This window comes from Euprymna scolopes, chromosome 25 (assembly GCF_053919585.1).
Source record: "Euprymna scolopes isolate OS-2025 chromosome 25, ASM5391958v1, whole genome shotgun sequence".
NCBI classification, from domain to species: Eukaryota; Metazoa; Mollusca; class Cephalopoda; order Sepiida; family Sepiolidae; genus Euprymna; species Euprymna scolopes.
Genome location: NC_136506.1, coordinates 26,843,070 through 26,865,666, shown reverse-complemented (window position 1 = coordinate 26,865,666; position 22,597 = coordinate 26,843,070). Strand labels below are relative to the sequence as shown.

General features: G+C 35.5%; 1 long non-coding RNA gene across 1 annotated transcript in view; it reads right to left on the bottom strand.

Annotated features, from left to right (window-relative positions):
• LOC145247246 (uncharacterized) overlaps window positions 1–22,164 on the bottom strand; it is a 217,664-nt gene extending 195,500 nt beyond the window's left edge. The window contains exon 1 of the long non-coding RNA XR_013863215.1: window positions 21,906–22,164. This is a non-coding gene — a long non-coding RNA (uncharacterized LOC145247246). The remainder of the gene's footprint in view (window positions 1–21,905) is intronic.
• Window positions 22,165–22,597: the final 433 nt, after the last annotated feature.

Sequence of the window (22,597 nt, the reverse complement as noted above, 5' to 3'; positions counted from 1 at the left end):
ATATATATATATATATATATATATATATATATATATATATATATATATATATATATATATATATATATATATTTAAATAAGGGAGTAGTCACCAACAATGTGTATTTTTTAACATTATTTTATTATTCCGTGTCTTGGTTTTTCATTTTATATAAATATATATATATATATATATATATATATATATATATATATATATATATATATATACATGGGACACAGAAACTTGCTTATTTAAATTTAATTGATATTCCAAACAAGCAAGTTGCTCTGCCTCACCCTGTATATATATATATATTAGTGTTGGGACAATTAATAAGAATCGGGAATCGAAATATGCGGCACATTTTGATAAAATTGGGCCTAATTTCCGATTCCAAGCTCATTCTTTCAAATTTTTCTTGACAATAAAAATATACAACATGCCCCCATTTTTTTTTTAATCAAAAGTTGTTCATTTACAGTATAATACTAAAGGCCAAAGAATGGGTTCTAAATCCTATTTACAGATTTAACATTAATCCAAAGTGATTAATTTATTTTATTTATTCATTTATCAAGAGATAACTTGCTCGTTGTAAATTTTTCGCATTTATTCGCTAAATGTCTATATGCCCCTTATCTCAGGAGGTTGACTTGATTATTAAAAGATATTTAATGCTCAGGAAATTGAAAACCCTCGTCTAGGTTATTTCAAATCTGTTTAAATATTTTAGAAGTATCTACTCTTGTAATCTACGCCTCCCCATTCCAAGTGTACTTTTTTACGTTTTGCAAAATATGTTAAACGTGGTAATACGTGTACGTTGAGGGAAATGTCACACAAGGTTAGAACAAGCGAGCATCTCTAAAGAAAGATCAATCCGGCCCTGCAAAAATAAGTCTGAATAGTCCAGTCGTTGTTCCCCGCCGAGGGCGCCTCAGACAACATAATCCAAAATATCCTGTCTTGACAGAGTTCAAAATAGACTTCGTAGCTTAGTGGGGGGTGCCCTTTTCTCTTCCCTGCAACCTCTTTCCCACAGAAGAGACGTAGCGAGCCTGTCCTGCTTTATCGTTATTTTCATGGCAGGTGCTCATCTGAACTTCAACCTATGGCCCCCCCCCCTCGCAAGACTTTCACAAAAAACACTCATCCAGCCAGAACCACTACCAACAATTTCCCACACTCTTTATCTGTGCCTACACCCAAACGTAGATTCCATGCACAGGTCTTCTTTTTTAGAACTGCTCGTCTGTGGAACTCTATTCCGTTTGTCTGCTTTCCAGCTGACTACAATATGGTCGTCCAATGTAAACAAGTTCTTATGTAACCGTCCCTCTAAGTAATCCAAGTTATAAAATTCGCACTAATGTTTACTACGCTAAAATCACAATGACTAAAGTTTACCCATCAACCCTTATCCTCAAGTGGCCTCTGGGCCTTGATAAGTGGTGACCTCCATGTATAAAAAAAGCCGCTATGGGGAGATAGACCTTCTAGGGCTACCAAAAACATTTGTCTTACCCCGACAGGTAAAAAGCCACCGAAATGGCCCAGTAGTTGTCGGGGTCAGAACCTAGACCAGTGGTTCTCAACCTTTTTTTACTCATGGACCCCTTTTCCCTTCTTTTTATCTTAGTGGGCCCCTTCATAACTATTGGCCATAAGACAATCTTCTATTTTTCACTAATATAAATTTTGAGGTTTTAATAATCAAAGAAATATTATATAATTAAGTTTTATTTTTAAATTGGTTTGGTTGTTTTTGTTTTACGGCATATCAACCCTTTTCAGGTTATTTAATACCGAATCCAAAGATTTTGAAGAAACATTTTTTAATAGAATATATTTGTTGTTTTCAAGTCGGTTTCTATTTAACCCATAGTTGGGACCCTAACAGGTACTACCACTCCGGGTCAGCGTGGACCTGGGAGCAATGGCAATTAAAGGGTGGCTCCACACTCCCCAAAGCGCGCAAGCTGGGGCCTCACCACTGGATATAGTTTAACGTCATATCCAGGACCTTGTTTTTAAATGAAAACTAATTTAATGCAAATAAAGTATTCTACAACAACTATAATAATTATGATAATTTTGTTATGTTTTGCCTGTGGACCCCCAGAAATATTCCATGGACCCCTAGGGTCCATGTGGACCCCGGTTGAGAACCACTGACCTATACTGGCGTGCTACGAAAAGCATCACTTTATGGCCATTTCACACTCACTCCGTGTTAGTAGCAGTATTTATTAGGTTTGGACGAGTTCACTCACCTCCAACGCTTTCCCAAAAACATTTTCGAATTAGAGGGTGTCAACCATATTCCCTCCCAATAAAATTCATTTTTAATTAATTCTTCTTTTAATTAATATTGAATCAAGTTTAGTTTTTGTATATATCGGATCGTGTTACTTTTTTATGCAATTTTACAAAAGAAATTCTTATTCTTTTTTTAAAAGAATAGCTATTATTCATTACCGACAGCCTGGATGTTCGACGTGTTTCACTGGCACCAATGTGTATGACGTAATGTTTGATCGTCATGGTTTTCTTTTTACAAAGGTCACCTACCCCGTTCAGAACACAAACATTCTTTTCCACATATTTGATAATTATCACTTGACTAGCGGGGGTAGCACTCGGCTTTGCCTGGTCATAAAATACGCTTAAATATGATATCTTAATTTGTCCAGATTTCGTATATATTATTATTATAGGATCGTGATTTCAAAAGTAAAAAAAAAGTATTTGGCTGCCATCAGATCGAATCGAAACCGAAAGCAAAACTCTAGCATACAAAGCTGATGATGTTACCACTGTGCTAATATGACACGCTTGTGAACTGCTTAAAAGTACACTAAGATGAATGTATAATTTTGATCCTTTTTTGACCCCTTAATTATTTTAATCGACTAAAAACCTATAAAGAGAAAAATAATTTTTTTTTTTAAATCCAATCACGTAAGGCCCCTTGCGCCGCTCTGCAACTTTTAGTTTCGGGGGAGATAGAGTTTGAAAATATGGAGACAGACATAGTGAGTTTTATAAATTAGATTTTAGATATTTTCGAGGTTTTGGGGGAGGGGGTAGTTTCTTATTTATTTTTGGTTTTAGAATTATTTTTGGCGTTTTTATTTTTACTTTTTAAAAGAGTTCATTTTCTTATCTCTAAAACATTCACCCACTCCCAAACAAATACGCAAGGGCTTCTATGAAATAGGTACCAGATTTATAGGAAGCATCTAAGTGGGGAGTTGTGGAGTTTTGTCGATTTTACAGCATATCAACTCTTTTGGGGTCATTTACTGTCGAAAAGAATACATATTTACGATGATTTTTGAGAATCCTAAATTGGACATAGTTGTTACTTTATCTATAGTTGGGGTGAAATTTACATTCATATCTATTTCGGTTGTATTTGTTTATTTGTTTGTCTGTCTGTTAATTCAGGCTTCTGCAAAAATCCCCCCTCAGAATTACCTGGTCTGCATGAAGTCCCTCTCGTTAATATCAGTTATTTGTTAACGTGTAGGACCGCAGATGTTTACTCTCGACACCTTAAACAGCAAGGCTCATGATTGCATGCGAAGTCGGGGAAGGTTTGACAAACAAAGGAGTGCCGCAGAAGCAGTATTATTACTTTCATTCCATAGATTTGAGGTTCCATATATGACGCGTGTTTGGAGAGGCAGCCAGACAACGACGACGACGACGGATTATGATGTTGCCTCCCTCCTCTTCCCTGCAACCCCTCTCCCATAGAAGAGACGCTGCGAGCCTATCTTTGTTTTATCGTTATTTCCGTGGCAGGAGCTCGCCTGAGCTCCAATCTCTGGTCCCCACCACGCCAATCTTTCACGATAAACACCCGTCTAGCTGAAACCACTGTCAAATATTTTCCCCACTCTTTAGCTGTTCCAAAACCAAAGCGTAGATTCCATGAACAAAGCTTCTTTCTGAGAACTGCACTCCTGTGGAACTCTCTACCGCCTGCCTGTTTCCCTCCTGACTTCAACATGGATGGTTTCAATTCCAACGTAAACAAATTCCTGATGAACCGTCCCCCCAAGTAATGACACTTTATCAAATCTTCAATACTAATGAATATTGCAATACTATCCCATTGATTACTATACACAAAATAACTCTTGTCCCCGAGTGGCTTCTGGGCCTTGATAAGTGGTGACCTTCATGTAAAAAAAAGTCCTGTTAGCCTGTTGTCGATTTCACAACATATCAACATTAATTCAAATAAAATACTTACGTGTGACGATTAATAAATTTGACTCACGTTTTTTTTTATGTATAAGTTGAAATGAAATTTTACTTCATACCTTTCACGGTGACATTTGTTTGTTTGTTTGTCTGCCCAGTCTAGTTTCTGCAATAGCTCACCAGAATTGTTCCTCCGGATTGTTTTTTTTTTTTTACAAAGAAATCACCACTTATCAAGGCCCGGAGATTACTCGAGGATAAGGGTTAATGAGTGTACTATGGTCAAGCGGAACATGTCACTCATCGTTAGTAGTGGAAATTTGGTAAATTGGGTTACTTAAGGAGATTGCTCATCAAGAATTTGTTCACGTTTTACTTGAAGACAACCATATTGTAGTTAGTTGGAAAGCAGAAAAACGGAACAGAGTTCCACAGGCGTGCAGTTCTAAGAAAGAAGCTTTGTTCATGGAATCTACGTTTAGGTTTAGGCACAGATAAAGAGTGTGGGAAATTATTGATAGTGGCTTCGATCAGACGAGTGCTTTTCGTAAAAGTTATGCCAAGGGGAGGTGGTCATAGATTGAAGCTCAGACGAGCACTTGCCATGAAAATAACGATAAAGCAGAGAAAGGCTCGCGACGTCTCTTCCGTAAGATGTTCCGTATATGCATACGAAGTCGGGGAAGGTATGACTCAAAAAAAAAAGAATGATAATGCCATAGAATCAACGTTGCTACTTTCACTGTACCCGATAGCGTTTGTCACAGACAGAAGCAGAAATGACAAGAGGGCGACGAATCATGATGCCGATTCCTCCTGGATTTACACCAGGGTCCTGTTTTCCAAGTAGATCTGACACTGTCACGTTCACACTCACCTACTACGGCGAGGAAGGGTTGGACTTTAGGGTGGTCTTTGTTGTATGGAATTTAGGGTGGTCTTGGTTGTAATTCGAACACATTATAGCCTATACCACACTCCACGAAGGTGTATTCTCCACGAATCCAGCTCCTGCCTCTACGCCGGGTGTGATATTACTAAAACAATATTTCTTTTAATACGGCAGCGTTTACATTCTTTTATTTTTATAACAGGTTCGTTGCACATGGGTGGTAATACTTTTATATTACTGCGAAGAAAGTTTATATTGAAATTTGAGAAACTAAGTTTTTATACGTGGGTATCTTCATGTATATACAAATATTTTACACAAAACCATATATATATATATATATATATATATATATATATATATAGATACAGAGAGAGGGAGAGAGAGAGGGGGGAGAACGAGAGTGATTTAATATATATTCCGTGATATTTTCAACATGTATTATTTACATATATATACATAAATTATAAAAATAATTAAAAATAAAAATATACATATAAAAATATTATATATATATATATATATATATATATATATATATATATATATATATATATATATACTAGCAAAAGTACCCGTCGTTGACTGGGTTCAAAAACAGCCGACAGAAAATGGACTCTGATTTATGAAAGTATGATAGGTTATGAAAAGGAAGGGTTGTAAAGCGATAGTTTCGAATTTGGGGGTATCAAAACCAAACCAAAATATGATGAAAGTAAAAATAAAATAGATAAACCCCATAATTTATTATAACATACCTGTTCACACTGAAACACTTATCACAATATTCTGTGGATCTATATTAAAAAAAAAACTTGTTAAACTTTGTGACATATTTCCATTCTATGGAGGTCAGGCGCGAACGAACACCCCATAATTTTATTATACCATATTTCTTCAAACTTAAACATAATTATCAAAGTATACTTACGCAGATAGATATGAAAAGTCTTTATTAAAGTTTGTGCCTATTTCTATTCTATGGAGGCTAGGCGCGAACGCAGATTCCACAATTTTATTATACCATCCTTATTTAAATTAAAACATATTTATCAAAGTATTATTATGTACATCTATATCAAAAACACTTGTAAACGTTTTTTTTTTAATTTTTTATTTCCATACTTTGTGGACGAGGCGCGAACGCAGACCCCACAATTTTAATGAACCACCGTTCTACCAGATCAAACATACCCATTCCTGTGTCTCGATACGTCTTCTATCATTATATGCAATCAGTTTTTTAAAATAGTCAACCATATAGGAGCATATTCGTGACCAAACACGCGCGCGCGCACACACACACACACACACACACACACACACAGACATTCAGCTTTCTATTATAGATATATACGAGGGGCGTGCAATAAGTAATACCCCTGACGCACTTCCAGTTGTCTGATCTAGCTGAAATTTTGCATGTGCAATGATTTATATCTCTACAGGTTATGTGGCAAATTAAAGCTCTAAACTAATTTTGGTTTCTGTTTTACAGGTGTTTCAATTGAGTCAGGTGTGAAATGGAGCCTGTTGAATGTCGAGCAGTTATCCGGTTTTTGTATTTGAAAGGACGCACACTACAGGAGACTTTTGATGAAATGAAAGAAACATATGGTGATAATGCCCCATCGTATGACATTGTAAAAAGCTGGCATCGTAGATTCAAACATGGCCGGAAGTCTATGGAAACAGCTATCAGATCTGGTCGCCCCCCACTTCTACCATTGATGAGGCATCTTTCCGTAAAGTTGAGGCTGCTATTTTGGAAGATCGGCACATTACTATTCGCCAAATAACCCAAGATGTCAAGATTAGTACAGTGTCTGTGGAAACTATCATTCATGATCATTTGCATATGCATAAGGTGTCTGCCAGATGGATTCCCAGGTTGCTCACACCATTTCAGAAGCGAAAACGCGTCGAGTGCTCGAGGATGAATTTGGAGATGTGCCAAGAAGATGAGTCAAAGTTTTCCAAAGGACTGATTACAGAGGATGAAACCTGAGTTCATCACTATGATCCAGAGACCAAAGCCCAGTCAATGCAGTGGAAGCACTTGGACTCACTACCTCCAAAGAAGGTAAGGGTACAGCCCTCCACTGGCAAGGTCATGCTCACAGTCTTCTGGAAACAGGACGGAGTAGTGATGACAGATTTCCTGGCAGAGAGTATCACAATTACAGGAGCCTATTATGCTTCACTTTTGAGTAAATTAACGGAAGCTATCAAAATCAAGAGGCGGGGTAAGATCAGCAAAGGTACCCTGCTCCTGCAGGACAATGCTCCAGTCCACAACTCGCCAGATCAGAAGCATGTCGCCAGATCAGAAGGACGGGCGCGTGGTTATGAAAAACCCCCATCCTCCCTACTCTCCTGACCTTGCACCCTCTGACTTTTACCTCTTCCCAGCCATGAAGCTGTTTGTGAAAGGAAAGCGTTTCCCAGATGATGTAGCCTTGATTTCTGAAGTCACGTCGTGGTTGGAGGACCAACCTGTGGTGTTCTACAAAAACGGTCTCCAGAGCTGCATCAAACAATGGGAGAAATGCATAACTCTGGGTAGTTCCTATGTAGAGAAAAACTAATAACTGTGCCAAGTTTCGTTGCTCTACTTCTATGGGAAGTTGGTCAGAAGCATTACTTATTGCACGACCTCCGTATATATATATATATACATATATATATATATATATATATATATATATATATATAGTAATTTATAAAATATATATGGCGATTAAGCTACACTGAATATTCTGCGTTTCATCCAACTATAGGATTCGTCAGGCTTATGCGCGAATTCTGTCGTTGCTTCTTGTTTTTATACATGTTTAGGATTACTAGTTGGCCAATCAGCTTTCTAGTATCCACCGCGCCCCTTCCTACCAGCCAATGGGCATGCATTTTATCAAACAAAGGATCTGTTTTAGAGCTAGGTTAGTGGTTTTAGGTGGCCGTTCTACTTCTTTTTTTTTTTATATACATATAAATATACCTATGTGTACACAATAATGCACATATATATATATATATATATATATATATATATATATGCGTGTGATCGTTTATGTATATTCATGTTTATTTAATTTATTTATTTGTTTGTTTTCTATTGTTATTGTTAGTTTTAAAGCTATTTTGTATCGCTATCCTAAAGTAAGTTTTATTTTGTGAACACAGTTGTTTGCTATTTCCCGCCTACAGTTTAATAGATTTTGAGGTTCTTTAAAGTACAGGATAGAAAATTTTTCATAGAGGCATAATTTACATGGGTCGTCTAAATGTCTGCATGTGGTAGCTTGTCTTATTATTTTCCATTCGACTACCGGCGAATGTCCGCTTTCTTTGAGTTCCCAGTATTTATTCGCTAGTGTTGTTTTTATACGGTGTTTTTTATTTTTGAATGTGCTTTTGTGGTCATAGTATCGGGTTTTGAAATCTAAGGAGGTCATGCCTATGTAATATTTTTTGTTATTCGGGTTTTCTTTTGCAAATATTGTTGCTTGATAGACTACGCTTTTTGTTAGACATTTGTTTTGGACTGGGCAAAGTGTGCGGTGTCTACAATTGCATTTATCTTGTTCGTTATTAGTATTTTTATTTATGGTATGGTTGTACTTGTCCGGGGTTGGTTTGTTATTATTATTATTATTATTATTATTATTATTATTATTATTATTATTATTATTATTGTTATTGTTATTGTTATTATTATTATTATTATTATTATTATTATTATTATTATTATTATTATTTCTGCTAGTGTTGTTTTTATTTCTGTCCTGGTGTCTACTTTTTTTATTGTTTATTTTGTTGTTGTTTACATTGTTTTCATTTAGTATTTTGTTATTATGTGCCTTAATTATCATCTCTAAATTTTCGCAACAACTGTAAGATAACTTCAAGGTATTTTTATTGAAGATTTTGTGTAAGGGGTTGGTTGCGGGAAAGTTTTTTTCAATAAGATCTAGAAATTTCTTGCCAAGTTTTGTTTTTAACATTTGATTGTATGGGGCCGTATACCAAATTATAGTTCTTTTTCTTCTGTTTTTAATTTTATTATAGTTGTTGGTGTTTTGTTGTTTATATTTGATATCTATATTTTTGTATCCACTGTTTTTTAGGGCTGTTTCGTAAATATTGGATGACCTGTTAAATGCATTTTCATCGCTTGAGTTATTACTGAGTCTACTTACGATCGAGTTAGGAATATGTTTTATAATTGATGGTGGGTGGTTGGACGTAGGGTTTACGTAAATTGGAGTAGCGTTATCTTTTAAGTATGGTTCATATGTGTTTTTATCTAAGTTTAACGTGACGTCCAAAAAATATTTCGCTTTTAATTTATTAGTTGTTTTTTGCAAAATTTGACAGGACGACAATAAATGTTGATAATTGATAAAATCATAATTTTAAATAACGCATGAGTGCATTTGGTATGACAGAAAACAAAAACATAACAACAAAAAACTATCATAATTAAAAAACAAAACCAAAAGCGTAACGAATAATCGAATCGCTCCCTAGTTTTTAATTTTTGGGTTTTGTTTTTTTATTGTTTTTATGACTCCAAAAAACATCGTTAAAATAAGAACAAAAAAAATTGTAATTAACTTTGTATGAACATAATAAACGCTTTAAAATAAGTTAAACCACTAAGAACTTAGCCAGTTAGGTAGAAAACGGACACTTAGAAAACCGATTTTATTTTAAAAAAAAACAAAAAAAAACATTAAACAAGTAAAAATATTTTTTAAAAAATATTATGGGTGGGGGCTATAGTCTATTTTAAAAAACAATATCTCCTTCAAGAACGATCATAAAATGTGTTTTCAATCGATATTTATTCAATAAGGGACCAGTTTTCCTACCTAGCGAAAGGGGACGAGTTTTCCGGAGACGAGTTTTCCGGAGACGAGTTTTCCGGAGACGAGTTTTCCCGAGACGAGTTTTCCCGGGACGAGTTTTCCTAAATTCGAAAATTCTATAGGTGTTGCTATACATCTTATGAGATGACTGACCAATTTTATGATTTCAGGTTCAAACTAATAGCTACATCAGTAATTGCATACGCCCTACTAAAGCCTGATTGTCACAGCTGGTGAATTTCAAAAATGCAATCTGGACGTGAGGATACCTTAGAAGAATGATGCAATAAAATTCTGTTTTAAACTTGATAAAAAAATACCACAGAAACGTATGGAATATTTCAGACTGCTTTTGGACCATCTTGCATGAATCGAGCATTAGTTTTTTTTTTAGTGGTATAAGCGATTCAAGGAAAGTAGGGAGTCTCTGAAGGATGACAAGAGATATGGCAGGAATAATGAAGTATGAACACCAGAGTTGATTGGCAAAATAAAGAATTTTATGGATAAGAACTGTCGTGTGTCTGTAAAGAGAATAAGTGTTCAGTTTGATGTCAGTGCGGGAACTGTAAAAACAATTATTCGCGATGAAAATGAAGATGCAGAAGATTTACGCAAAATTTGTCTCTTTGACAAAGATGGGTATCAAGACAGTTCCTCGCCTTTCCTATAGTTCACACCTTGCTCCATGTGACTTTTGGTTATTCCCTGAGCTCAAGATGGTCCTGGATATGGCCTTAAACTATATCCAATGGTGAGGCGCCAGCTTGTGGACTTTGGAGAGTGTGGAGCCACCCTTTAATTACCATTGCTCCCAGGTCCACTCTGACCCGGAGTGGTAGTACCTGTTAGGTTTCCAACAATAGAAACCGACTTGAAAACAACAAATATATTCTATTAAAAAAAATGTTTCTTCAAAATCTTTGGATTCAGCATTAAATAACCTGAAAAGGGTTGATATGCCGTAAAGTAAAAACAAGCAACCAACCTAAGCTCAAGGAAAACCTTAGAGGCTGTCGTTATGAGACAATTGAGAAGATGAAAGAGGCTGTGACACGCTTACACAATAGGACTACCAGAAGTTGTTGGAACGCTAGAAGAAGTGCATTGCAGCCGAAGGAGATTACTTCGAAGTGAATTAAAATCTCATGTATGTGCTATCAATAAGTGTACACATACACATTTATTTATATATGGGATAAATAAATGCGATAACGCGTAAAATTACATGGAAACTTTATTGCATTATTAATTTAATAAAGATTAGAGAAAGAAGATTAAGGGAAAACACTCTTTAGCCTATGGCATTTTGAAGTTAAATGCTTCTCGTCAGAAGAGGAAAAAAGTTCGATACTATACAATAGTAAAGGTAGTAAAACAACACAGACTTTGTAACATTCATTTAGAATTGGGAAAATTATTTTATAGAAAGCAATATGATGGGGATAAATGAGAGAAGGAACAGAAAAGGACAATGATAAAAGAATATTAAAAATATATATAAGAAAATGAATCAATCAGAAGACTTTTTTAATTATAAAAATATTGGAAAAAAATTTTAAATTATAAAAATATTGGAAAAAATTTTGAATTATAAAAATATTGGAAAAAATTTTAAATTGTAAAAATATTGGGAAAAAATTTTTAATTATAAAAATATTGGAAAAAAATTTTTAATTAAAAAATATTGGGAAAAAATTTTTAATTATAAAAATATTGGAAAAAATTTTTAATTATAAAAATATTGGAAAAAAATTTTAAATTATAAAAATATTGGGAAAAAATTTTAAATTGTAAAAATATTGGGAAAAAAGTTTAAATTATAAAAATATTGGAAAAAAAATTTTGAAATTATAAAAATATTGGGAAAAAATTTTGAAATTATAAAAATATTGGAAAAAAATTTTAAATTATAAAAATATTGAAAAAAACATTTCTTTAAACTTTTAAGAGATTTTAATTCTATTTTTTTTTTAAATTTCATAAACATTTCAAAAATTAAAAATACTACAATAAAGTTCTGCTAAAAAAAATTATAGAATATAAATAAAACAGGACACATTAAAGAAATAAGAGAACAGTAAGAGAGGAAAAATTAACAAACTTATAAAAATGTAAATCAACTCAAGTTCTTAGAAGGTAGTTTATTAACAATTAGGTTTAATCTTGGATTAAATGAAACGGAAGTTAATATCCAGTGTACTCACGTGCAGAACATTCCAAAAGAAGATTGCAATGTGCGTAAAAAAGGCACCGAAAGAATAATGTACTTCATTTGATAGACTAGATCCTGTCAAGCGCAATAATTTTACATTGTAGATATATTTTATGGTTTTTGCCTTTTGCTTGTCAACAGGAAAATTAGAAAGCTAATCAACGATAAAGTTTATACAAGCTTGATTGCCTAATGTTCTTTTATGTGGAAAATCTTCATGGTGGAACGATAAAATTGTCGCAATAGAAATAACGACACTACTCCATTTCCGTTGGATGAAAACCAGTTTTCTTGTTTGTTTTTTTTATTGCAGACCATCTACTAGTTGGCCAATTGAGTACAAATCCCAAGAGCGATAGGCGCCTTCTATCATGTCTTAAAATGTTCAACGAGCGAGAATGGAGATGCGCCGCAGTACAACTCATGCTTTCTATCGATCCCACTTATGACAACAGGACCATTGCCAGCACTCGCAAAATGCAAATCGGGATGGTTCAACGCTTGAGAGCACAGCTCAATGAAGTTTCCGGACACGGTTATGATCTTTCGTGTGGTTTTAAACGAGGCCCACATCATGCCACCTCACATCTTCGAATTCGGCTCGAAAGTCAACAGCAAAGTGTACCTGGATGTGAAGAGTGTGGTGATCCCCTGGTGAAATCGGGTGGTCGCTGGCAGACCCTGTGCGTGGCAGCAGGACTCGGCGTCGACACACAAGTCCAAAGAAACCCAGGCTTATATTCAGAAGTGCGACGCATTTGCACCCTTTTTCTCACTGCCCCCCCCCCCCCGACTTGAACCCACTGGAGTACGTCGTTTGATCATACGTCGAGACCATCACCAACATGACCTCCCACAACACCAAAGTCAGCCTGATCGCCGCTACCCGCCGAGTATTCGCCAAGCTTCCGCCGGCGCTTGTGGAAAAGGCATACTCCAAGTTCCGACCTCGTATCGAGGCGATGATTGAGGCTGAAGGCGACTAAATTGAATAGCTCTACTATATAATCACGTTACCTGAATTTATTTTTCGATAAAAGTTTTAAAATAAAACTGTAATGTTGTTTTCTTTAGAGCGACAAATTTATCGTTTCATCTGAAACTCAGCATCTTTTAAAAGATAAACATAATAGAGCATCTACTACTACAGAAGTACATTCTTCTTTCCTTCATTGGTCTAGCATAAGACGGGATTTCATTGGCAATAAAGGGGAACACATTATCTAGAGACTGCTTCCTGACTAATTAATGCTTGGTTGTCTTCAAACTCAAGGACAAGAAATTCTTGTCATGGACCGCGTCAGAAGTAACGTAGTTGATAGAATTTATCAACGTTAGTATTCTCAATATGTTCCTTACCTTTCAGGAGAGGCTAATCAATTATCTTTATCTCGAAGTGAATCTTGGATTTGGTACGATATGCCTTCAATAAATTTCCAGACTTTTTTCTTATGGGAACTTTTACTGAACAATTTTTTAAATCCTCTTGTGTGTGCGTGTCAGTGATCCTCGTCACGGCCTCTTTCATCTCCTCAATTGTCTCATAACGACAGCCTCTAAGGTTTTCCTTGAGCTTAAATGCTAACCAAAAGTCACGGGGGACAAGGTCTGGACTATAGGGAGGTTGAGGAACTGTCTTGGTGTCCATTTTGGTCAAATCTTTCTGATCTTCCCTGAGCACCCTTAGGGGCAAACTTTATTTAGTGACAAAACTATTTCCCACATCTTCAGTTTCGTCGCGAATATTCGTGTTCGTGTACAACACTGACATCAAACTGCGCACTTATTTTCCCTAAAGACACACGACGGTCCTTATCCATGAAATCCTTTATTTGGCCAATCAACTCTGCCACACTTCTCATCATCCCTCACAAATTCCTTCCCTTCCTTGAATCTCTTATGCCACTCAAATGATGCTTGATTCATGCAAGATAGTCCAAAAACAGTCTGAAGCATTCCATACGTTTCTGTGGCATATTTTTCAATTCAAGTTTGAAACCGAATTTTACTGCCTTCTTCTCAATTGTCCACACGACCAGATTGCATTTTTGAAATTCACCAGCTGTCACAATCAGGCTTTAGTAGGGTGTATTCCAATTCTTGCTGTAGCTGATGAAACTGATATAAGGACTGAAATAATAAAAAGTGTTTAGTCATCCTATAAGATCTATAGCAAGAACATACTGAATTTTCAAGAGTCTACGACTATTTTGAATGCCTGTACAAAAAAAAAAAATCTGGGAACTTTTTGAAGGCACATAAGTTGTGACCTCAGTAGTAATAACATAATAATTGCATTTCTTTATGCTTTGCGCTGAATTCCAAGTTGTGTTTCTGGGTCAGTTCGTATTTGTTGTGAATAACTGAGTAGTTAAGACATTGTTATTATTTGAAGACGGCAATTTTCTGTCAATCTCATTGTGGTTAACATCGCGGAAAAAGGCGTCTACAACCTTTTAAAATCGCACAATGTGCACATCGTTGTGCCTACTGTTTAAAGGTTCAACAATTATACATTCTCTTCTTACTTTTAAAAAAAAAAGCTATTAGTGTCAGTTATGCTGCTTATGAAACTTTATCCAAGTTCAACCCTTCTATCCTATGTTAAAATATCAGATAACGCTATTGTGTTCAGAAGGTGACAGACCCCAAAACATTGTATCGTTAACAGATCATCTAACATGTGTTCATGATGTGCATATGCTTTTTGCATGCATCGATGTAATTCCGATTATTTGCAGACACATTCATATACAAAGTGTCCCTAAAATTAATCATCTATTTTGATAAAATCGCTCATAATTCTTCTTTTTTTTTCCACGAAATATGTTCACCTTATTTGTGTTATGTTTATTAATCGGACTATTATTCTCACCTTGGGTGTTATTAGCACAACGTTTCGGTCGCTGCAACCTGCGACCTTCTTCGGGTGTCGAAAACGTGCTTCTTTTTCTCCACTAAGAAAAAGAGGGTTGGCTCTGCATTACAAGAATTCGAACCATGGATTTTAGGGTGGATCCGTAGATCATGAAGAAGGTTCAATCTTCAGAGGTCACTAAGATATTTTTAAAGGCTTTCCTATGACTCAATTTTTCAGGATATCTATACTAATTGTTAATATTAGTAAAAAATGTTTTACGAAACAGAGGATCGATACCCACGTAAAATGTGGGTGTTTTGGTCTTATAAATCCAAGTTTTTGTACCTGTTTGGTCTTCCCTAGGCTTATATAATTGTGTTTCAAAACAAATAGAGCTAATCGGACTATTATTCTCATCTTGTGTGTTATTAGCACAACGTTTCGGTCGCTGCAACCTGCGACCTTCTTCAGGTGTTAAAAATATGCTCCTTTTCCCCTACTAAGGAAAAGAGGGCTGGCTCTGCATTACAAGAATTCGAACTGTGAGTTTGAGAGTGGGTTCATAGCTCATAGAGAAGGGTCAATCTTCAGGGATCACTAAGATATTTTTTAAAGGCTTTCTTATGACTCATTTTTTCGGGATATCTACACTAATAGATACTATTATTGAAAAAATGATTTACGACACAGAGGATCGATACCAATGCGTACTTTTGTTTGTTTTTTTAACACAATACAAAGGGGAGCCGGGAACTCAAATGAAAAAAGAGTTTTGTTTTTTTTTTTATTTTAGCGACATTAACAGCTTCGAAACGCTATTGTTTATTAGGTTAATAATCTTAGTGCAAAAATAATGTCGTTTATATATATAGTTGAGCGTCACAAAGACGACATTATTTTTGCACCAACCTAATATTTATTTTGCTAAAGAACTATGAGCTCTTTATTTGTTATATATATATATATATATATATATATATATATATATATATATATATATATATACTAGAGGAAGGGCGGTCGGATTAGCCCGATCGTATAAATATGATGTGTTAATTTGTCCAGATGTCCTATATATTATTATACAGTCATGACTTCAAAAGTAAAAACAAAGTATGTGAGTGGCATCAGCTAGAATCGAAGCCAAAAGCTAAACTGTAGCTTTCAAAGCTGGTGACGTTACCACTGTGCTAAAATGGCACGCATATGAAATAAATTAAAAGTTAAGAATAAACCAAGATCAATATACAAAATGTATAACGACTTTTTTATTTCAATTTTAAGCCATTTTTACCACTTTTTGACCCCTTAAAAACTATTTTAACCAACTAAAGATTTTGAAAATATTGTGACGAACAGACAGACAGACAGACATATAGCCTTTTATATATTAGATATATATATATATATATTTATATATGAATGATTCACCCCTTGTTTTTTATGAGACGTATTATTTATTTCCTTATATATATAATAAAAGAGGCGCAGTTTTTCCTCTCTTGATCAAAATGCCGTAGGTTTACAACAACAGATGTCACACACAAATTTCTGATGTCCTGCCTATTAGCCACTATCTTATTATAACTTTATAAATACTTTTCTGACACATCCAGGTGTTCAAATAAAATCCTAGATTCCTTCTAAGGAGCTACATCAGAACAATCGCATAAACCTACAGAGGAAGTAGTCTCGATTTTTTCCTCTATTGCTGAAGTTCTGTTCCTGATCCCCATAAATACCGCAGAGATTTATACACATGGTATGGATATTGTGGTTACACCCTTCGGAACTGATTCATAAACTAATAGAGCAAATGTTAAGTCCCGTCCGTTGATTCGAAAAATAATAAATTCTACATTTCTGCTATTCTGATTGGCTTAGATCAGACAGATCCTTTATGCCAGATTACAATTCTGTTAACTTAAACGAACATGCAAGCCGTTATTCAATATGGCGTCTACTCATACAGTAGACCGGCGTTTTACATTAAATAAACGATTACTGAACAGCACGGCAGTATTTGCTTTCCACTACCTTTCTCTCTCTCTCTCTCTCTCTCTCTCTCTCTCTCTCTCTCTCTCTCTCCGTCTCTACTTCTCTCTCTATCTCTAAATGTGTTTAGAGGGAGAGAGAGAGAGAGATACCGAGACAGAGAGAGAGAGAGAGACAAACAGAGACAGATCAAAGTAATATCTGTTTTGTTTACATTTGACCACTGTACCGGAACGAGAGAGAGAGAGAGAGAGACTACCTCTCTCTCTCTCTCTCTCTCTCTCTCTCTCTTTACAGAGAAAGAGACAGACAGACAGACAGAGAAAGAGAGAAATAAAACGGCAGAGAGACAGGGAGAATCATCGTCACGGATTGACCTCATTACATTACTGCGTCCAGTTATTTGGTTTAACTTGAAAAAACACGACCCATTTCGATGCGGTCGTGTTCGAGCAGTCGATACCAGATCCCGTCGCAATCAACGGGTTCCAAGTTCGCACCCATGTAATGGATTTATTTACTTTATTTTTGTTTGTTAAAGCTTTAAACATTTAAACACAGTTACGCCTTGTGATAAATAGGTATAACTTTTTATGTTTTTTTTTCCATTTTTCTCAGTTATGTTTTTTTTTCGAATTCAAACAGTTTTATTACTTTTCCCCCTTTTTATTTGATTTTTCGGGGGGGGGTATCGAAATTAAACGATACACCTTCATTTGTTTTAGGGGTGTTTTTATTTAGTTGTTTTTGAGGGTTTATTTTTATTTTTATTTTGGTTTTATTTTATATTTGTTACGGTCGTAAGTGGGCTATTTAAAATCAAGTACTGCAGTAATCTCTTCTCTTCTATCTTCTTCTTCTTCTATTCTTCTTCTTCTTCTTCTATCTATCTATATAAACTATATAAATAAAATGAACTCATTTTTCCCGTCTGATTTTGACATTAATAGGATTAAAAATCAAGATATTTCATGCAAATATAATATGCACAAACGGCAGAACAATATCTGAGGTGTGTTATAGGCTTATTATTTCTCAAATTCCTCGATAATCTTAGATTTCTATACTTTTTCTGCTGAGAAGTCACGGCCAAAATCGGTTAAGATCAATGGAAGTGGTAAAATATTTTCTCTCTAATAAATTCCTCCTCCCCCTGCCACCACTTAACACCGTTTGGGGATCGTTCACAAGGAACAGTTGAGAAGAGAACACCGGTTTGGCTTCGTAGTTCTTTCATGTGAAGTCATTTAAAATCACTAAACTAAGCTGCCGTGCTCTGTGGCGTAGTGGTTAGCGTGCTGGACAATTCACATTATATTTTCACGTTCGCGCCGACCTACCGTAGTCGTTCTTTTTTTTTTTTCCTAAACAACTGGAATGGACTTTTCTTGGTGGCCGAACTGTTAACGTTGCAGATGTTTTTTTTTTTTTTTTCACACTTTATTTTCCTACTTTTACTCATGACTCCGGATTTGATCCTTCCTACTTACCTACCATAACATTTTTAAAACTCCCCCCCCGTCCCGGAAACAAACACTCGGGCAACGCCGGGTACCCCCGCTAGTTAACAAATAAAAAAGTAATAATTGATAAATACACGAAAAAAGTTCCATTTCATTTCTTTAGGAGAGAATCTTATTTAGACGAACTATTTTTAGTCGCGGAGGCCAATAAGTAGCCAATCAACTTTAACACAGCTTCAATGGGTAAATTTGATTTTTTTTTTTTTTTTGCTCTTTTTTTTTTTCTCAGCTCTCTCCACCCGGGCTTCCTACTGTGTTCCGATAGCCGTTCTTACCATGTGGAGTTGGGGGTGCCTATTCCGAAACCTGTTCGTAACATAAGGAGGCTGGGTTTGAGCAGCAGCAGCAGCAGCAGCAGTAGCAGAAGCAGCAGCAGCAACAACAACAACAACCATATATATATATATATATATATATATATATATATATATATATATATATATATATATATCTTTCGTTATTTTGGTATGCTATTTAGGAAAATCTTGCAAATTATGACTACGAACATTTCGTTTGATATTGTTATTATTTTTTTATTTTTTATCACTTATTTAATTTTTTATTCTGTTCTGAAATGAATGATAAAATTCATTCTCTATTATCTTTTCCGGAGAAACGACGCCATCTTTAAGAAAATACGGAAACAAAAGTCGTGTCTAAATTGTCGGGGATAAAACGGTAATTATCTCCGTTTCTAATAAATTAGTCGCAAAGTGACGAACGCGAAGAAATCCATATTCACAAATGAAGATAAAGAAAATCTCTCAACTGATAATATATATATATATATATATATATATATAGAGAGAGAGAGAGAGAGAGATATATATATATATATATATATATATATATATAACTATATATATATATATATATATATATATATATATATATATATATATATATATATATATATATATATAGTTATTTTTTTACTATAATTAAATACCTACAGACACTAGTGTTTCATCCTTTAGGGAATCTTCAATGCAGGGTGTCACGATTAACACCAGTCGACAGATTCGGACTCGGCAACGCGAGCCAGCTCTGGTTGGATTAGAAAAGACCGTATCCAATCAGCTTCCATTAACCTCGTGAAATAACGTTTAATTTAAATATTTTAATTTTAAATGTTATTTACGTCAGAACAGAACAGTGAGCCAATCGTTATACGATGCACTAAATTGACCGACTTAATAATATATATATGTGTGTGTGTGTGTGTGTGTGTGTGTGTGTGTGTGTGTGTGTGTGTGTGTGTGTGTTAGTAGGGCATACTATGATATATTTTATACGAATAAATCACGCCAGCTCACCTAAGTTTAGTAACGATGAGCCTGGCCAGTAGCAGATGGGGACCAGTTGTGAAGGCTAGGCGCTGTATGTACATCGTGCCGAATCATATGAAATTTCCAGGTTGGTATCTGAATGCACGTTTAATGCACCCCCGAATAAATTCGCCTTGCGGGTAGGCGACAAGGCGGTGCTCCACATAATGGTTTATCGGCACCTGCTGCAAAATACCTTCCTGAACCTGCATGCCTAACACGTTTTCCGCAATGAATGGTGGCATCTGAAGTGTGTGTGTGTGTGTGTGTGTGTGTATGTATGTGTGTGTGTGTGTGTGTGTGTGTGTGTGTGTGTGTGTGTGTGTGTGTGTGTGTGTGTGTGTGTAAAACACGCAATCCTAACGAGAAAAGATATACCCGTATTCGAGTTCTGCCAACGATGACGATTAGTAGGCCGCCCGGCGTTACCCGCTTTTAAAATACGCTTAAATATGATATTTTAATTTACGCATATTTCGTATTCATTATTATCAAGTCAATTCTTTATTGATTATTACATTTTGCCCCATATATTGGTACTGTCAAAAGTTAATGCTTGCGACGTATCATGGGCATCAAATGGTGGGATAGAATCACCAACGAAGAGGTGCTAAGACGTGCCGGCAGCCGCTCCTTGTTCCAGACACTCAAGATCCGACGATCGAGATGGCTTGGACACCTGCGCAGAATGCCCGATGGCCGTCTCCCTAAGGATATCCTCTACAGCGAACTGGCAAATGGAACAAGAAGTCGCGGTCGCCCGGTAGCGCGTTTTAAAGACGTGGCCAAACGGGACTTGATCGCTCTTGGCATCGATGTGAATGTGTGGGAGGAGCTAGCCGAAGACAGACTAGCATGAGGGCGTGCCTTGAGTAAAGGTGGCGAAGGACTTGAGAACCTTTGGTTCGAGAGGCTGACGCAGAAAAGACAAAACTAGTGACTACGTTTACTGTTGCTTGCATTAATCTTTCGTAGATTGCTTGCCATTATTATTATACTCAATATATAGCAGTGATTTCAATTTTTAAAAAAATATGAATTGGGTGCCATCACCTAGAATCGAAACGAAAATATTTACTTTACCATGTTATTCCTTACTATTTGAGCTAAGAACCAAAGGATATGAAAACTTCAAAAATTAAAGCTTTCAACGTATAAATGCATATTTGCGCATTAGTAGACGGGCACTTTAAGTCGACTTACGCCTGCTAAGTTGCAATTTTGAACTCTTAGCAAGTATTTTTTCCAAACGTAGATTCCATGAACAAAGCTTCTTTCTTAGAACTGCACGCCTGTGGAATTGTCTTCCGTTTTCATGCTTTCCGGCTGACTACAATGTGGTTGTGTTCAAGTCTAACGTAGATAAGTTCTTGATGAGCCGTTCCATATAAGTTATCAAATTTACCGAATTTTCATTACTAATGATTACTACATTGTCCAATTTCTACTGTACACTCTTTGACCCTTATCCTTGAGTGGCCTCTTGGCCTTGATAATGTGGTGATGCCTATGTAAAAAAAAAATCGAATTTATTCCACAGGTCCGAATCTCCTATAGTTTCAAGTCTGTTGACCAAAGATTGACAGAGCAGTTTGTACAGACCGTTCCGCACGCACACCCAAAAGGTCACATTTAGTTAGATAGATAGATAGATAGATAGATAGATAGATAGATAGATAGATAGATAGATAGAGTGTGGAGATTATTTAAATTTGTTATTATGGTTTAGAACTACCTTTTATGCTTGTTATTCATTGTTTGGTAATTTTTTCCTTGGAGCAAAAGGAAATTATTATAACCATTAGATCGTATGTCTATGGTATATTAATTTATTAACTGTTTCTTTATTTATTAAATGTTTACTTTGTTAAGTTGAATTTGTTCGTTTCGGTTATAATTACGGTGATTTGGATTTTTATGCTGCGTCTGTGCTATATTATTGCAGCATTGGCAGTTTATTTCCATGACAGAAGCAAGGAAGAAAGGTTATAATCCCACAGAAGAAAAACTTTCACATACTTACATTATTACATCACATGTCAACAGCGTCTAGCAAACTCCTTCCCTTCCATTTTGTCCCGCCATCATAAAAAAAAAAAATATTCGCCAGTCCAATTCTTGGTACATGATACTCCATACAGAGTATTCGGATTTCCGGTTTTTCTTTTCATTTTCGTACAGGATTTCTTTAATTATTTCAAACGAAAAACGTTCGAAATATTGATTAATAAAAAATATTTTAACAACGACATCTCATGACAAAACTGTATTCCTGTATTGGCTGGTTTATTACCAATGACGTCATAGATGACGTTATAGGAGTGTGTATATACAATACATATTGTGGCGTCTTTTACTTCCACATTATATATGACGTCCTCCACTATGACGTCATACATGACGTGAAAGTAAAAATTCCCGGGCAACGACGTGTATATTATCTAGTATATTTGGTGGATTCTCTGATCAGTATGCAATCTTCAGCAGCTCCTAAGCTCTGTGACATTGCATGCATAATTACAATCATGTAGACGTCCAGCACACTCCTCCGCAGATGGTGAACTTGCATATGCTTGTCGGTCACAGATGCCTTCTCGAATGAATAGATTACTCTGCTTTGCTGCGTTCTTTCAAACCACAGTGGCATACATATTCATTTTTTGTGGATTTTTTTTTTCTGGTGATTTGCCTTCACATTTGCACGAATGCGTCGCT